General features: G+C 44.7%; 1 protein-coding gene across 2 annotated transcripts in view; it reads right to left on the bottom strand.

The window, feature by feature from the left end:
• NHSL2 (NHS like 2) overlaps positions 1 to 19122 on the bottom strand; it is a 236978-nt gene that overhangs the window by 141297 nt on the left and 76559 nt on the right. The gene's annotated exons all lie outside the window — the stretch shown is intronic.

The raw sequence follows: 19122 nt of genomic DNA, 5'->3' as shown, positions 1-19122 counted from the left end.
TGTACACTTAGACTGTAAAAACATGTCACTCCTCACAGCACATCCCTGGTGCTGAGAACAAGGAATAATTACAGTCTGCGCTGCGCTCCAGTAACTGCACAGATACGCCACTAAGCAGATGAACAGTTGGAGCCCATTTATGAAGGACATAATGTTTCTGGTAAATAAGGTAAAAGCATGAAAGACCAAATGAATAGAAGACTCATCTGCCGCGCCAACCTGGTACCTAGTGTGCTGTAGGATACAGATGCATGTTTAGGGTATCTGTACTTGATCCTTTTTTCACATGAGTCCGCTCAGGAAACAACTAAGAGTATGTGCACATAATTAGGAATGGCTCAGTATTTGCTCAGGATTTGACGCAGGTGAAATCTGCACCAAATCTACATCTGAGGTCACCTGCGTTTTTGATGCATTCTTTATGTGTTTTTGATGCGTTTTTTCATTGCATGCGTTTTTTTGTCACTTGAAATAAAGCTAATTGAAAGTTGACTTCTGGGAAGGAAAAAAAAGTAATTTCTTGTTTGTAGATATATTGGGGTATGTTCTCACGGTCAGTTAGCGCTGCGGGTTGGATGCTGCATACATTCGCAGTGTCAAACCCGGAGCGGCCAGATGTTACAGCATAGTGGATGGGATTTCAATAAATCCCATGCCCACTATGCGTGCACCGATGCCTGCGGCTCACCCGCAGAGACGGACATGTGGCACGTCTTTCCAGACCACATCTCAATTTATGGATTAAAAACACATGTGAAATGCACAAATGTGAACAAGTCTGTAGGACAATGTTCACACCACCCACTGATTGAAACACAAACAAAGCACAGAATGAAAAATGTGCAAAAATACCTTGCAGTAAGACATATAATAGTAGTCAGCAAGTGCTGATAAAAAGATAACAACAAATACAGGGTATTTAGTCGATACGTTTTTTTGCAAAAAAATGTATGCCAAGCTGCTCCACCACGTCAAGGTAACCCCTATCGAAGCAGTCCCTATCTAATATACTTAAAACCTGAACATGTGAACAGTGTCTAAATGAGCAGGATTAAGACAGGCGCTTACCTGTATAGGCTCGTGGCGTGAGACAGCTCCTTTTGTGCATGTCACACAAGAAAGGGGTGGGGTCTCTCAAATCATGCATAAGCACGAAAAAAACTGGATTAAAAACACATGTGAAATGCACAAATGTGAACAAGTCTGTAGGACAATGTTCACACGACCCACTGATTGAAACACAAAGCACAGAATGAAAAATGTGCAAAAATACCTTGCAGTAAGACATATAATAGTAGTCAGCAAGTGCTGATAAAAAGATGACAACAAATACAGGGTATTTAGTCGATACTTTTTTTGCAAAAAAATGTATGCCAAGCTGCTCCACCAAGTCAAGGTAACCCCTATCGAAGCAGTCCTTATCTAATATATTGTCCTACAGACTTGTTCACATTTGTGCATTTCACATGTGTTTTTAATCCAGTTTTTTTCGTGCTTATGCATGATTTGAGAGACCCCACCCTTCTCTTGTGTGACAAGCACAAAATGAGCTGTCTCACGCCACGATACAGGTAAGCGCCTGTCTTAATCCTGCTCATTTAGACACTGTTCACATGTTCAGGTTTTAAATATATTAGATAGGGACTGCTTCGATAGGGGCTACCTTGACGTGGTGGAGCAGCTTGGCATACATTTTTTTGCAAAAAAAGTATGGACTAAATACCCTGTATTTGTTGTCATCTTTTTATCAGCACTTGCTGACTACAATTATATGTCTTACTGCAAGGTATTTTTGCACATTTTTCATTCTGTGCTTTGATTGTGTTTCAATCAGTGGGTGGTGTGAACATTGTCCTACAGACTTGTTCACATTTGTGCATTTCACATGTGTTTTTAATCCAGTTTTTTTCGTGCTTATGCATGATTTGAGAGACCCCACCCCTCTCTTGTGTGACATGCACAAAAGGAGCTGTCTCACGCCACGAGCCCATACAGGTAAGCGCCTGTCTTAATCCTGGTCATTTAGACACTGTTCACATGTTCAGGTTTTAAATATATTAGATAGGGACTGCTTCGATAGGGGTTACCTTGACGTGGTGGAGCAGCTTGGCATACATTTTTTTGCAAAAAAAGTATCGACTAAATACCATGTATTTGTTGTCATCTTTTTATCAGCACTTGCTGACTACTATTATATGTCTTACTGCGAGGTATTTTTGCACATTTTTCATTCTGTGCTTTGTTTGTGTTTCAATCAGTGGGTGGTGTGAACATTGTCCTACAGACTTGTTCACATTTGTGCATTTCACATGTGTTTTTAATCCAGTTTTTTTCGTGCTTATGCATGATTTGAGAGACCCCACCCCTCTCTTGTGTGACATGCACAAAAGGAGCTGTCTCTCGCCACGAGCCCATACAGGTAAGCGCCTGTCTTAATCCTGGTCATTTAGACACTGTTCACATGTTCAGGTTTTAAATATATTAGATAGGGACTGCTTCGATAGGGGTTACCTTGACGTGGTGGAGCAGCTTGGCATACATTTTTTTGCAAAAAAAGTATCGACTAAATACCATGTATTTGTTGTCATCTTTTTATCAGCACTTGCTGACTACTATTATATATCTTACTGCGAGGTATTTTTGCACATTTTTCATTCTGTGCTTTGTTTGTGTTTCAATCAGTGGGTGGTGTGAACATTGTCCTACAGACTTGTTCACATTTGTGCATTTCACATGTGTTTTTAATCCAGTTTTTTTCGTGCTTATGCATGATTTGAGACCCCACCCCTCTCTTGTGTGACATGCACAAAAGGAGCTGTGTCATGCCACGAGCCCATACAGGTAAGCGCCTGTCTTAATCCTGCTCATTTAGACACTGTTCACATGTTCAGGTTTTAAATATATTAGATAGGGACTGCTTCGATAGGGGTTACCTTGACGTGGTGGAGCAGCTTGGCATACATTTTTTTGCAAAAAAAGTATCGACTAAATACCCTGTATTTGTTGTTATCTTTTTATCAGCACTTGCTGACTACTATTATATGTCTTACTGCAAGGTATTTTTGCACATTTTTCATTCTGTGCTTTGTTTGTGTTACATGTCAATTTATGTAGCGGAGACACTCAGTCTCTACTGCGTAAATTACCCATAGACTTTCATTAGATGCGGTAAAACCGCATTATCTTCCTAGTCATACGTGTATTAAGTGCGGGAACGCAGCTTACTACGCATGTGTGCTAATTTACATAATGGTGAATCTTGTGACACAGCCGGATGTACATGACACAGGAAGTGGAGGAAAGCACAGAGAGAGGTCCCCTCCTTTTTAATTACCATAATAATAATTAAACAAAAAAAATGGTGTGGATTCCCCCTATATTTGTTAACCAGCCAGGGTAAAGCAGACTTCTGGGACTAGTATTTCAGGCTGGTAAGGATCCAATATCCATGAATCTTACCAGCATGATAATACCAGTACGCAGCAGTCTGCATACCTTGGATGGTTAGCAAAAATAGAGGGATCCCCTCCAAAAAAAATTACCGTAATAATAATTAAACAAAAAAATGGTGTGGCTTCCCCCTATATTTGTTAATCAGCCAGGGTAAAGCAGACTTCTGGGACTGGTATTTCAGGCTGGTAAGGATCCAATATCCATGAATCTTACCAGCCTGAAAATACCAGTACACAGCAGTCTGTTTACCTTGGATGGTTAGCAAAAAGAGATTTATCCCTTCCAAAAAAAAAATAGCATGAAGTCCCCCTATTTTTGCTAACCAGCCAAGGAAAAAGCAGACAGATGCAGTCTGGTATTCTCAGGCTGGCAAGGCCCATGGATTTTGGCCCTCACCAGCCTAAAAATAGCAGCCTGCAGCCGACCCACAATTGGCACATCCAAAGATGCGCCGATTGTGGCACTTTACCCTGCTCTCCCCACTGTAGCGGTGGCAAGTGGGTTTCATATTTGTGGTGTTTATGTCATCTTTGTATTGTCCGGTGACATCAAGCCCACGGCTTAGTAATGGAGAAGCGTCTATAAGACACCTATCCATTACTAATCCTATAGTTACATGGCAAATAAAGACACACCCAGAATAAAGTCCTTTAATTGAAATAATGACACAGACTCCTTTAATAATCTTAATTATACCAAGCTTACTGCATCATCTATTCTGCAAACGCCATCGTTCTCCTGTAAGAGAATTAAAATAAAAATGCAACAATATCCTTACCTGTCCACCGAGAAAATAGACATACAGTCCCACGACGAGTCTAGCTCTGCTACATCTGGATGCCTTTGGCTGAATGGTGGCATTATGCCACAACTCAGCCTGACATCCAGACACAGCGGAGCTTGAAGCTGATCACTGTAGATGTCCCTGGCGGGTACATGCAAAGCAGTTCTCGCGGTCAGCTGATCTTGAGGACTTGGCTAGTGATGGGAGATAACCCCGTCCCCGGGAGTCACGTGCAGGGCACTTCTCACGGTCAGCTCAGCTCATTGTGAGAACTGCAATGTACGTGAACTTCCGGCTGTGGCATAAGGTACACCTGTATTTAAAGTACACAAAGGTAAGGAGAACAGAGACAAATGCATGGTGCCTACAGTGAAACATGGTGGTATTGGTTCTTATGTGGGGCACATGAGCTGCTTGTATTGGGGAGTTACATGTCATTGATGCCATAAATTCACCGATGTTCTGCTCTATAGTTACAGAGAAGCTCTTAGAAGATGAGCAGTTTTCCAAAATGACAATGATCCAAAACACACATCTAAGGCTGCTGTTGCATTCCTGAAGAACAAGGTAAAAGTGATTCAGTGGCCAAGTGTCTCCTGATCTGACAAACCCGACACCTATGAGGGTTTTGAAGAGACAAGTTGTCATCATTCTCCATCCAGCATTCATGCTCTTAAAAGAGGTTGAGTTAAGAATGAAAAAGATCGATGTGGCAAGATGTCGCCAATTTGTTCATTCCGGCCCTAGAACACTTAGTGCAGTCCGAAAGAATTATGGAGGTCATACACAATACTAGATGCAGGCTCGTACTGGCCCACCGAAGAACCGGAGGATTCTCCGGTGGACCCAGGCATTGACACCTGCTGGCATACTGGCCAGCAAGTGCCTAGGGTCCCCACTGCTCCAAGGGCCCCCAAGTCAGTGGGTATGGGGCCCCTGAGTCAAGGGGGCCCGCCCTGTGCCAGCTAGCAGCAGCGGGAGACAAGTTCCTGTCCCCGCTGCTAAAGCGAAATGAATATTCACACTTCTCCACGCCCCTATGGGCGTGGAGAGGCGTGAATACCATTCCTCTTTAATAGCGGGCAGCCCATCCCCACCACTGCACCACACACACAGCACAGCATCACTCTCTCACACTCACACACACCGCACCACATACACACGTAGGCACACAGCATAACTCACCTCCCCGCAGCCACAGCACATCCCGGCTTCCTGCTTTCTGAGCGTTTCCTGTCTGTGACAGCCCAGCTGGATGATGTTATCATCCAGCGTGCTGTATCAGAGAGAAAGATGCAGGAGAGAAAGAGGCTTCCGGGATGTGCTGCGGCTTCCGGGAGGTGAGTTGTGCTGTGTGTCTGCATGTCATGTGGTGCTGTGTGTGAGTGAGACAGATGTGGTGCTATGTGTGTGAGTGTGAGAGACAAGATGTAGTGCTGTGTGTGTGATGAGTTGCTATGTGAGTGAGTGATGTGGACCGCTGCTGTGTGTGTGTAAGTGTGAGAGGGGTGGTGGGGAAGGACAATGATATTGGTGGTGGGAGGCAATGATGGAGGTGATGGGCAATGATGGCAGTGGGGGAGACAATGATGGAGGTGATGGGCAATGATGGCAGTGGGGGAGACAATGATGGAGGTGTTGGGCAATGATATTGGTGGGGAAGCGATGATGGAGGTAATGGGCAATGATATTGGTGGGGGAGGCAATGATGGAGGTGATGAGCAATGATATTGGTGGGGGGAGGCAATAATGGAGGTGATGGGCAATGGCGATGGGGGAGGCAATAATGGAGGTGATGGGCAATGATGGCGGTGGGGAGGAAATGATTGAGGTGATTGGCAATGATGGAGGTGATGGGTAATGATGGAGGTGACGGACAATGATGGAGGTAATGGGCAATAATGGGCAATGATGGCAGTGGGGGAGACAATGATGGAGGTGATGGGTAATGATATTGGTGGGGGAAGCAATGATGGAGGTGATGGGCAATGATATTGGTGGGGGGAGGCAATAATGGAGGTGATGGACAATGATGGTGGTGGGGGAGGCAATGATGGAGGTGATGAAATGGACAATGATGGTGGGTTGGAGGCAATGATTGAGGTGATTGAATGGGCAGTGATGGGGTGGTGGGGGAGAATGATAGGGGTGGTGGGGGAGAAGGCAATGATGGAGGTGGTGATGAGGACAATGATGGGGGTGGAGAGGGGCTGCATTATACTTTATGAGGGGGGCTACATTATATTCTGATAGGGACTGTATTATTCTCAGGGGACTACATTATATTCTGGGGGCTACATCATACTATATGAGGGGGCTACAGTATACTCTATGGGGGGCTGCATTATATTCTGTGGTGGGGCTGCATTATTCTGTCAGGGGACTACATTATATTCTGGGGGGGCTACATCATACTATATGAGGGGGCAGCATTATGCCCTATTAGGGGGGCTACAGTATACTCTATGGGGAGGCTGCATTATATTCTGTGTTGGTGCTGCATTATACTTTATGAGGGGGGCTACATTATATTCTATGGTGGGGACTGTGTTATACCTTATGAGGGGGTTGCATTATATTTTGTGGAGTGCTGCATTATACCCTATGAGGTGGGCTGCATTATATTTTATAAGGGAGGCCACATTATATTCTATGAGGGGGCTACCCCTCTATGATTCTATCCCAATCCCTGCTACATAATTAAGTACTACCTTATATTCTACCCTGATATTAGCGTGTTTTACCACACAATTGGTGGTCTTGTATTTATTTCTATGTAGCTACATAGTGGGCCCCAAGAATGATTTTCTCTGGTGGGCCCAAGGTGCTCCAGTCCGACGCTGACTAGATGTAGTAGTTTTTGATGTGTGGTAATTGGGGAGATTGTGACTGCAGGAGGCAATACAATTACATTTCTATCACAGACAGAATAGTTAAAAAAATATTTGAAAGAATGTGGGCATTTCAGAAATGTGTGTGATGTCTATTAAAGGGGTTGTTTGTTCGAGCTGAAATGAAAAGTAGTCGGTCCCTTTATGTGACTATTGACTGCTGAATCATAATAGTTTGCAATGTACACACTGTATGCTGCAATGTGACTGGGAGGTCATATAAGTACATGTACGAGATGCGCATACTTGTGGTCTCGTGCTGATTGTCAGTGTGCACATCGAATACAGGGGAGCGGTGACAGTGCGCGCATCGCATACAGGGGAGTGGTGACAGTGTCCACATCGCATACAGGGGACTGGTGACAGTGTGTGCATCGCATACTAAGGAATGGTAACTGCATAGGGAAGGACAGAATGAGCACTTGTCAATCCCCACTACCACTATAGACAGATGGGATACACAAACAAGGGGAACACTCAGTTTGAGTAGACTTAGAGAAAAACACAGACATCCTACAAGCCTCAACAGTGAAATGGAAATATCACCGGCAACTCCCAGCAGTTGTCTGTCCATTAGAATCGGGGGGAGGTTGCCACTGGGTCCTGAAGTCAGAAGGGCTAGGAAGGAGTCTGCGAAGTCAACCGCTGAGACCTTCTGCAGCTAGATGCAGTGCAAGTGTCTGCAGCCTCTGACACTCCCGTGATAGTACTCCCCCTTCTACGAGTGGTCTCCGGACACTCAGGACCATAAGCCCTCCAAAGCACCAAGTATTGTAGGGAGCGATGTTGGAGGCGAGAATCTACAATCCTCGAAATATGAAGCTCTAGGTTTCTATCAACCATTATTGGGGGTAGGATGAAGGCCACATATCTCTTGAGCAAAGATGTGTGAAAAATATTGTAGATCTTAAGAGCTTTATGGTACTGTCACACTTAGCGATGCACCAGCGATCCCGACCAGCGATATGACGTGGTCAGGATCGCTGGTGCATTGCTAAGTGGTCGCTAGTGAGCTGCCACACAGGCAGATCTCACCAGCGACATAGCAGCGATCGGTGGTCGCTACTTACCTGTCAGACGAGGCGATCCTGACGTCCTCCCGCGTCCACGCGTCGCTCGTCTGCGCCACAGGAAGCCCAGCAGGAAGCTGACGACGAGAAACGGTCCAGGACGTTCTCGCGCGATCAGCAATAATCAGCGGGGGAGCCGGTCGGAGGTAAGTATCAGACATAGCGATATCGCTAGCAATATCGCTATAACGTCACAAAAACCAGTGACGTTATAGCGATATTGCTAGCGATATCGCTTAGTGTGACAGGCCCTTTAGGTAGCACTCAAGATGAAACGCTGCTGGACTAATGAAGGCGGTTATATTTTTGGGACCTATGAATCTAGGTCCCAACTTCCAGAAAGGAACTCTCAACAAGAAATTCCTTGTAGACAACCACATCGCATCATTCACATCCAGGTCTGGACCCAGCACGTGTTTACTGACACTTATACATTTATAACTGTCTCTCCTGACCCTGTTTGGAACAGGTAGTGGCAAAACAGGACTAGATGGACAGGTATGCGGTACTTTAGAACATGCGCAAACACTGCAGGTAGACACTTGTTCAACCACATCCTGATGCAACCCAGGCCACCAAAAACAATGAGAAAGGATGTCCGCGGTTGCCTTACCACCTGGGGGGCCAGCAAGTACAGAGTCATGATATTCTCTAGTTACTTTGCAGTGCAATTTAGACGGCACAAATAACCTCCCTGAAGGGCAGGGGGCAGAGGCATCCCCCTGAGCCTCCAACACCTCACCCTCCAGGTCAGGGTACAAGGCCGAGATGCCTACCCCCTTCTGTAAAATTGGGGCAGGGTCCTCCAAGCCAGACAAAAATGTCGGTATGTTCCCTTTAGATACAGCAGAATGGGAAACATTTAGGTAGTTACCATGACAGTAATCTCTCCACTTTACAATCTCTCTGGTTTGCCAATCTACAGATGGATTATGCTTCAGCAACAAGGGCAAACCCAGAACCATTGGAGTGTGGAGGCCCTTCAGGACATAACTAGGGATTATTTCATAATGCGAGGACCCCACCTTCAGTCTTATGTTATGTACAATCTGTGTCAGTATTCTTTGTGCAAGTGGTGCTGAGTCGATGGCACAAATAGGAATAGGTTTAGCCAAGGTAGAGCAGACACAACCATGAGTTCTAGCAAACTCAGCATCCATCAAACTGACTCCAGCTCCACTGTCTACAAAAACAGAATTTTTCAGACCTGCTCTCTAGAACCACCTCTGCTGTCAGGACAAATCGAGAATTGCAGGTTGAAAACGAAAACACCCCTTGATTATCAAGCTCAAGGTTCCCAAGAGTTAATCGAGTTTCCTCTTGCTTTGGGATTGCAGGACATGCCCCAATAAAATGTCCCTTCCCACAAAAAAATAAACACACACCCTTTTTCTTGCCAATGTCAGAGGAAACATACGACATGAATGTACTTCCCAACTGCTTGGGTTCCATAAGTATAGGTTCACCCCAGACCTTCCCACGGACACCGGGGTATTGTCCCGGAAAGTGGGCTCAGAAGCAGGTGGTCTTACCCATCTGTCCCGCAGGCATCTATCCATCCAAATAGCCAAGGACATGGTAGCCTCCAGTGACTCAGGAGTCTCATACACTGCTAATGCATCCTTTAACCGATCAGTGAGGCCCTGAAGGAATTGGCTTCTGAGAGCCGGGTCATTCCATTTGGTATCAGTTGACCACCTGCGGAATTCTGACCTATAAGTCTCCACTGAACGAGTCCCTTGCTCAATGCAATGCAGCCTGAATTCAGCCATGGAAATACGGTCAGGTTCATCAAAGCTAGGGCTCTGAAAAACTCCTCCACTGACTGGAGACACATAGAAGGGGAACACTTAGCTTGAGTGGGCTCAGAGAGAAACACAGAAGTCCTCCAAACACCACAGAGGAAGATAGCTGACTGCTACAGCTCCAAACCTCAACAGGGAAATGGAAATATCACCGGCAACTCCCAGCAGACAGCTGGGAGTTATATACACCTTGGTCCAGGTGTGTCCTTTAGAGTCAGGGGAGGTTGACACTAGGTCTTGAAGTCAGAAGGGCTAGGAAGGAGTCTGCAAAGTCAACCGCTGAGACCTTCTGCAGCTAGATGCAGTGTTATGGTCTGCAGCCTCTGACACACCCATGACACACTGTCACCGTTCCCCTGTATTTGATGCGCACACTGTCACCGTTTCCCTGTGTGCAAAGTGTGCCTATTGCATCTAGGGGAACGATGACAGTGTGCCAATCGCATACAAGGGAACGCTGACAGTCTGCGCATCGAATACAGGGGAATTGTGACAGTGTGCCCATTGCATACAGGGGACCGGTGACAGTGTGCGCATCGCAAACGGGAATGGTTTCAGAGTGCACATTGTAAACTGTCATGACTCAGCAGTCACACAGTCACTAGTTTTTCCATTTCAGACCAGACATCCTGGAAACATTAATAAACATACCCCAAGGTTTCCTGCATTGTTTAAAAGGAACGTGTAATCATGAATTAGACCCCAAGCTGCTGCCAACCTGATATTGGGGATCTTAGCAGGTTCCCAGTGATGTTTTTTGTTTTTTTGCAATGTTGTAGCACAATAAAAAAAACTTGAAGCCAGTATCTCAGAGCCTTTATCCAGGCTCGAATGGGTCAGTACCCCGTCTCGTTTGGCTGACATCCCCCAGGCCAGGTATATTATCACACTGTCACTTAGGCACGTTAGCTGCTCTGACATTTACCTGTCCTCATGCTTTCCGGCACAGCAGTGGATGTGGAGCTTGGCTGCTAGGCATGGTCAGCTGAACATTGTTGACAACCACCACACACAGGATATAAGCTAGAAACAGCTAAATGGCAGAAGCAAAAGGAGATGGCAGGTAACGGTGACACGTGGACTGACACCAGAAGCCTCCGCCGGGAGCAGTCCAGGAGGTCAGCATCACAGAACTATGGTTCCTGAGTTAGATGGAACAGGTCATGGAGCGCCACTTATGTATTTTCCAGAATTCTCTTGTTTTAAACTAATGCACATTTCTATAAGTAACACAATCCCGGTAACTGCGCAGCCTGCACAGTCTTCTCTGCGTTGTATGAATGGAGCAGACCTGCGAATGACACGTGGCTTTTCTTTAGGAATATGATAAAGCACAGGCACACAAGAGATAATAGAGCAGCAGACACGACTCTGCTCCATCGGCCCTGCTATACACCTGTGTCGCATGTAAGGCGTCCAGTTACAGGCTGCACACTCAGCATTTCTAGGAGCAGCTCCCTTCCATCTGATTCGTGTAACCTCACCCTCTCCGCGTACAGCGTACGAGCCAATCAGGAGAGAAGAGGAGACTGCTGCTACGGTAACAATACAAGACTGCATCTAAACTCATTCTGTCCAAATTACAAAGTCCCGTAGCACAGGGATGTGACACCACAGGGAGGTCTCTGTCTGCAGCACCACAGTAAGAGATTACATTGTAAAAAGAGGATTCCAATGTGGATGACAACAGGTTAGTTTTTTTAACAGCAGCATGGAACTAAAAACTTCCCACACACGTGCACATTGAGGACACACAGATGGCATCCATGTGTAATCAGTTTAATACATACTGGCACCTGGGAATCAGCGGTACAGATAGCGCTGTTCCCCAGCACCGGGTACTGAAGACAACTAACATAACTGTTCCCTGCTCTCCCAGCGATCAGCACGGACAGTGGAGAATATTAAGAGTTATATTCAACTGATAACAGCGAGAAGGGACTACTACTCCTCCCATCAGCCTTTACATGCTGCCGCTAATAACAGTGAGAGCAGGAAACGGCTGATGAGAAAATTCATCACCCGCCGACTGCGCTATAAATAAATAAAAACAGCTTGGCTTCTCCTGTATTTTTGATAACCAGCCAGGCAAAACTGACAGCTGCGGATTTCAACTCTCAGCTGTCAGCATTAGCAATGCTGGTTATTAAGAATAGAGGGGTCTCCACGCTGTTTTATTTATTTAGAATTTTTTACAAAATTGCCCACTCCAGTCTAAAAGTAGCAGCTCGCAGCTGCCCAGAAAAGGCGCACTCAGCTCTTCCCACTTGTCCTGTAGCGGTGGCAAGTAAGGTGATATATGTGGGGTGATGTCACCTTTGTATTGTCTGGTGGGGGGAATGTCCATGGCTTCAATGGAATGGGTGTTAGGTGAGTATAATGGTGTTTGTTATTTTTAAATAAAAAAGTAAAAGTGTGGTCTGTTTTTATTTCAAATAAAGGACTTTATTCTGGCTGTGTGTTTATTCACCATGTAACTATAGGACTAGTAATGGATAGTTGTCTTATAGACGGCTCTCCATTACTAACCCGTGGGCTTGATGTGACCTGACAATACAAAGGTGACATCAATCTCACAAATATGAACCCCACTTGCCACGGCTACAGGACAACTGGGAAGAGCAGGACAAAGCGCCAGAATTGGCGCATCTAAAAGATGTGCCTTTTCTGGGAGGCTGATGGTTGCAATTTTTAGGATGGGTGGGGCAATATCCATAGCCCCTTGCCAGCCTGAGAATATCAGCCCCCACCTGTCTGCTTTAGCAAGGCTGGTTGTCAAAAATGGGGAGGACCCAACTTTTTTTAAATTATTTATTTAATTTTTAAAAACAGAGTGAGGATCCCTCTATTCTTGATAACCAGCCTTGCTAATGCTCACTGCTGTCAATTTTGCTTGGATGGTTATTAAAAATACAAGGGAGCACAAGCTGTTTTATTTTTATTTAATTATAGCGCAGGCAGCGGGTGATGAATACTCTTATCAGCCGCCGCCTTTTCTCACTGTTATTAGTAGCAGCAGGTGTTTGCTGATGGGAGTAACAGTCACATCTGCCGCCACCTGTTATCAGTTAAATATAACTTTGAACATTCTTTCCTACTCGCGCTGATCACCAGAAGAGCAGGGGAGAATGATGTGAGCTGTCTTCAACACCCGGCGCCGGGTAAAGGCCCCTTCACACATAGCGATCTCGCTAGTGAGATCGCTGCTGAGTCACAATTTTTGTGACGCAACAGCGATCTCACCAGCGAGATCGCTGTGTGTGACAGCGATCAGTGACTGGCCCCCCTGCCGGTATCGCTGATCGCTGTAGGAAAGCCCTGGACATTTTTTTGGTCGCTGGTCTCCCGCTGGCCAGCACGCATCGCTGCGTGTGACAGGCGGGAGACCAGCAATCAGTGATCAGCGCGCTGGTAACTAAGGTACACATCGGGTTTCTAAGTGACGCACGTCCCTTAGAAACCCGATGGGCGTCGCTCCCTGCATCAGCGCGCTGGTAACTAAGTACACAGCGATGCCGCGACGTCTGACAGCTCACCAGCGATCATGTAGTGACTCAACAGCGATCCTGACACGTTGATATCATTGTCGGGATCACTGGTGAGTCGCTATGTGTGACGGAGCACTAACAGCGCTATCTGTACAGCTGCTTCCCAGCCACCGGTACATGTCACACTGATAATGCATGGATGTCATCCATGTGTCATCATTGTGGACATGTGCGGGATGTTTTGCGGCCCGTGCTGCATTTAAAAAACAAAGGACATGTCAGTATTTTGCCCACAGACATATGGTTCGTGGAAACACACTGACATGTGCACACACCCATACACTTGAATGGGTCTACGTGTGTTGTAAGTGTCTCCGGTACATGTGAAAACTGTCACCACATGTACTGGACACACTGATGTATGAAAGAGGCCTTGGAGGGTGTATAGGGGCCATCCATGGAGTTACTGACAATACTAAAAGGACAATACCAATGGCCACTGATGGCTTAGACATCCTTGATCCCAGATACAATAGTAATTAGGGAGGCGGGCACAGACCGAAGGGGCCCCTGTGCAAGAACTGTATATGGGGCTTTCGCAGTAAAATATTATGTCTGTGACAGAAGAGATATGCTGTTTTGGAGGTAAAAGTGGGCCCCCTTGCCTCTTGAGCTCAGGGTGGCAGCCCAGGGATGTCTGCCCCTGATAGATGGAGCAGTATTACTAAGGCATTATATTACTGCAACTTTATATTACCGGGACATTATATTACTGGGACATTATATTACTGGGACATTCTATTACTGGGGCATTACATTATTGGAGCATTATATTACCGGGGCATTATATTATTGGGGCATTATATTACCGGGACATAACATTACTGGGGCATTATATTAGTGGGACATTACATTACTGGGACAATATATTACTGGGACATTACATTACTGGGACATTACATTACTGGGGCATTATATAACTGGGACATTACATTACCGGGGCATTATATTACAGGGACATTATATTACCGAGGCATTATATTACCGGGACATTACATTACTGGGGCATTATATTACCGGGACATTACATTACAGGGGCATTATATTACTGGGACATTACATTACCGGGACATTACATTACTGGGGCATTATATTACTGGGACATTATATTACCGGGGCACTATATTACTGGGGCATTATATTACTAGGATATTATATTACCGGGGCATTATATTACCGGGGCATTATATTACTGGGGGATTATATTACCGGGACATTACATTACTGGGGCATTATATTACTGGGACATTATATTACCAGGGCATTATATTACCGAGGCATTATATAATAATAAATTATTATAGCGCCAACATATTCCGCAGCGCTTTACAGTTTAAAAGTTTCAAACACAACAGTCATAAGTAACAACGTTAACAATAATGCAATAATTAAAGCAAAATAAAACAACCCTGCTCGTGTGAGCTTACAATCTACAATGAAGTGGGGAGAGATACAAAGTACAGGTGTATATTTACACTGATGGTCCAGCCATCTTGAGGGAGTGAGGGATAGATAGAGATAGTGAATGGGCTACACACATACAAGTACACATAAAATGACTTTGATTAGGGAACGTGATAGGGTGCTCTGAACAAATGTGTTTTGAGGGAGCGCCTAAAACTATGCAAGTTGTGGCTGGTCCCAATTTGTTGGGGTAGAGCATTTCAGAGGATTGGCGCAATGCGGGAGAAGTCTTGGAGTCGGGAATGGGAGGTACGGATTAGTGAGATGTTTAGTTGAAAGTCCTTTGCAGAGCACAGTGATTGGCTAGTCCAATAGAAATAAGGGAGGAGATGTAAGGGGGTGCCGCACTTTGGAGAACTTTGTGGGAGAGAGAACATGTACTTTGAATTGGATCCTATAATGAATGGGCAGCCAGTGTAACGACTGGCGAAGAGCGGACGCGTCTGAGTACCGATTAGCCAGATGGATGACCTTGGCTGCTGCATTAAGGATGGACTGGAGATGGAAAAGTCGAGTGAGGGAGAGGCCAATTAATAGAGTGTTACAGTAGTCCAGGCGGGAGTGGATCAATGCGACAGTGAGGTTTTTTGTTGTTTCCATGGTGAGAAAAGGGCAGATTCTAGAGATGTTCTTTAGGTGTAAGAGGCAAGAGCGGGCAAGAGATTGTATATGGGAGGTGAAGGAGAGATTGGTGTCAAACATAACACCCAGACAGCACGAATGCTGCCGGGGTGTAGTTATGGTGCCACCCACGGAGAGGGAAATGTCAGATTTAGGGAGGATAGTAGACAGCGGGAGCAGAAGAAGATCAGTTTTTGAGAGGTTAAGTTTCAGATAGAGAGCGGACATGATGTTGGAGACTGTGGACAGACAGTCACTGGCGTACTGTAGTACAGTGGGGGTAAGGTGTAGGGGTCAGAAGCCGAACTGTGAAGGGTCTGTAAAGAATGAGTGGAGAGGTAACGGGTAAGGCAGGAGTAGACCAGGCGATCCAAGAGTTTAGTGATGAAGGAGAGATTGGAGACTGGTCTGTAGTTGTTTGTGCAGGATGGGTCGAGAGCGGGTTTCTTTAATAATGGAGTAATGATAGTGTTTGAAGGAGGAGAGGAAACTGCCTGAGGAGAGGAAGAGATTAAATATTGTAGTTAGGTGAGTTGTGACGACTGGAGAGACTGGAGGAGATGTGAGGGAATGGGGTCAGTAGTGCATGTAGTTGGATGACAAGAAGAGAGGAGCCTTGAGACTTCTTCTTCTGTGATGGGATCAAATGTGGAGAGTGAGCCATGGGAAATGCAGGGAGGGATGGGAGTCACGGCACCTGGTGGGAGTGGATTTCCTAACGGATATTATCTATTTTCTCTAAAAAGTGGGAGGCCAGGTCATCAGCACAAATGTCTGTCATAGGGGCTTGTGTTTTCAGCCTGTGGAGGAAATGAAAGGTGTGAAAAAGTTTCTTGGGGTTGTATTATATTACTAGGGCATTATATTACTTGGGCATTATATTACTGGGACATTATATTACCAGGGCATTAAATTACCGGGGCATTATATTACCGGGGCATTCTATTACTGGGACATTCTATCACTGGGACATTCTATTACTGGGGCATTCTATTACTGAGGCATTATATTACTATGCCATTATACTGCTGGGGAATTATATTGCTGGGACATTTTACTACTAAGACATTATATTACTGGGGCATTATAATATTGGGGCACTATATTACTAGGACATTATATTACTATGGCATTATATTACTGGGGCATTATATTATTAGGACATTATATTACTAAGACATTATATTACTGGGGCATTATATTACTATTGCATTATATTACAAAGACATTATGTTACTGGGGCATTACATTACTGGGGCATTATATTACTGGGGCATTATATTACTGGGAAATTATATTACCAGGGCATTATATTACTGGGATATTATATTACCGGGGCATTATATTACTAGGACATTATATTACTGGGGCATTATAATACTGGATATTATAGTACTGGGACATTATATTACCAGGGCATTATATTACCGGGGCATTATATTACTGGGACATTATATTACTAGGACATTATATTACTGGGGCATTATATTACCAGGTCATTATATTACAGGGGCATTATATTACCGGGGCAATATATTACCTGGGCATTCTATTACTGGGGCATTATATTACTGAGGCATTATATTACCGGGGCATTATATTAATAGGGCATTATATTACTGGGGCATTATATTACCGGGGCATTATATTACCGGGGCATTATATTACTAGGACATTATATTATCGGGGCATTATATTACTGGGGCATTATATTACCGGGGCATTATATTACTGGGGCATTATATTACAGGGGCATTATACAGTATTACTAGCACATTATATTACTGGGGCATTATATTACTAGGACATTATATTGCTGAGGAATTATATTACTGAGGCATTATATTACCGGGTCATTATATTACTGGGGTATTATATTACTGGGGTATTATATTACTGGGACATTATATTACCGGGGCATTATATTACTGGGGCATTATATTACAGGGGCATTATATTATTAGGACATTATATTACCGGGGAATTATATTACCGGGGCATTATATTACCGGGGCATTATATTACTGGGGCATTATATTACAGGGGCATTATATTATTAGGACATTATATTACCGGGGAATTATATTACCGGGGCATTATATTACTGGGGCATTATATTACCGGGGAATTATATTACCGGGGCATTATATTACAAGGACATTATATTACCGGGGCATTATATTACCGGGGCATTATATTACTTGGGCACTATATTACTAGGGCATTATATTACTGGGGCATTATATTACTGGAGTATTATATTACTGGGGCATTATATTACTGGGACATTATATTACCGGGGCATTATATTACCGGGGCATTATATTACTGGGGCATTATATTACTAGGGCATTATATTACTGGGGCATTATATTACCGGGGCATTATATTACTGGAGTATTATATTACTGGGGCATTATATTACTGGGACATTATATTACCGGGGCATTATATTACCGGGGGCATTATATTACTACGGCATTATATTACTGGGGCATTATATTACTGGAGGGGCATTTTATTACCGCGGCATTATATTACCGAGGCATTATATTACTGGGGCATTATATTACCGGGGGCGGGGGCATTATATTACTAGGGCATTATATTACTGGGGCATTATATTACCGGAGGGGCATTATATTACTAAGACATTATATTACTGGGGCATTATATTACTAGGACATTATATTACTGGGGCATTATATTACTAGGACATTATAATACTGAGGCATTAATTGCTGATTTTTTTCTGATATGAAATTACATTAATGTTCCTTACATTACTATCCTTGACCTTTTATGTAAACAGAGATTTGCTATCATGAATCATATGTGTTAAAAAAATAAAAAGAAGATACCGTATTCTGTTTATTGATAAATCAACATATCGCATTCACAAGTCATGGTGTCAGAGCCAAGTTCAGAGTCATATTTGTCTTAGACCTGTAGCACAAACAGCCGACCCCAGCAAAGGTTCAGTGGAAAAATCCATCTCTGTTTTACATCTGCCGTAGTTCAGTAATGTGGAGACGCCAGTGAGAAGCTTGAGGCGTCGCTATGGCAACAGCACCCACAGTCTTCTCCAGATCTAGTGATGTCAGTGTATATGAGATAAACCTATCCTTCCACGTCCATGTGCTTACATGCTGACAAGGACCCGCAGGGCAGGAACAAACACTTCTGGCTTTGGGTTATGCCCCCCCCACCTGAGCAGGGAAGGATTTTACACTTCTGGCGTTGAGTATCGCCCCCCACCTGAGCCGGGCAGGAACATACACTTCTGGTTTTGGGTATCACCCCCCCCTCACATGAGCAGGGCAGGAACATAGACTTCTGCCTTTGGGTATCACCCCCCCCCACCTGAGCAGGGCAGGAACATACACTTCTGGCTTTGGGTATCGCCCCCTCACCTGAGTAGGGCAGGAATATACACTTCTGGCTTTGGGTATCCCCCCACCTCCACCTGAGCAGGGCAAGAACATA

The sequence above is a fragment of the Dendrobates tinctorius genome, unplaced genomic scaffold, assembly GCF_039654945.1.
Source record: "Dendrobates tinctorius isolate UK_male_01 unplaced genomic scaffold, ASM3965494v1 ptg000258l, whole genome shotgun sequence".
Lineage (NCBI taxonomy): Eukaryota > Metazoa > Chordata > Amphibia > Anura > Dendrobatidae > Dendrobates > Dendrobates tinctorius.
The sequence above is the reverse complement of the archived record's forward strand: the minus strand, read 5'-3'. Positions and strand labels throughout refer to the sequence as shown.